Genomic DNA, 504 nt, shown 5'->3' with positions numbered 1-504 from the left:
TGTGTGAATGTGTGTGCGTGTTTTTGTGTGTGAATGTGTGTGCGTGTTTGTGTGTGTGATTGTGTGTGAATGTGTGTGCGTGTTTGTGTGTGTGTGAGTGTGTGTGCGTGTTTGTGTGTGAGTGTGTGTGCGTGTTTGTGTGTGAGTGAGTGTGTTTGTGTGTGCACGTGTGTGTTTGTGAGTGTGTGTGAATGTGTGTGTGAGTGTGTGTATGAGTGAGTGTGTGTGTGTTTGTGTGTGTGTGTGTGTGTGTGTGTGCAGCCTTTGTGTCAATTCGTGGGTGCCTGGGTGGTGGGTCTGTGCCCTGAGCCCACTGGAATGCTGTGTGTGGCATCTTGTGATGTGTCTGAGGCTGGACTGTCAAGGCTGAGGCTAGAACCCAGGAACAGGACAATGTGGTCACTCCAGGTGAGGACAGCACCTGCCAGTTCTGTCTTTGTGTCTCTAGCCCTTCCCACAGGTCTTCTAACACCGTCAGTGCTCAATAAATGCAGAGCAGAAAGG

This window comes from Colobus angolensis, unplaced genomic scaffold (assembly GCF_000951035.1).
Source record: "Colobus angolensis palliatus isolate OR3802 unplaced genomic scaffold, Cang.pa_1.0 Scaffold9, whole genome shotgun sequence".
Taxonomy (NCBI): domain Eukaryota; kingdom Metazoa; phylum Chordata; class Mammalia; order Primates; family Cercopithecidae; genus Colobus; species Colobus angolensis.
Note: the sequence above shows the minus strand (reverse complement) of the source record.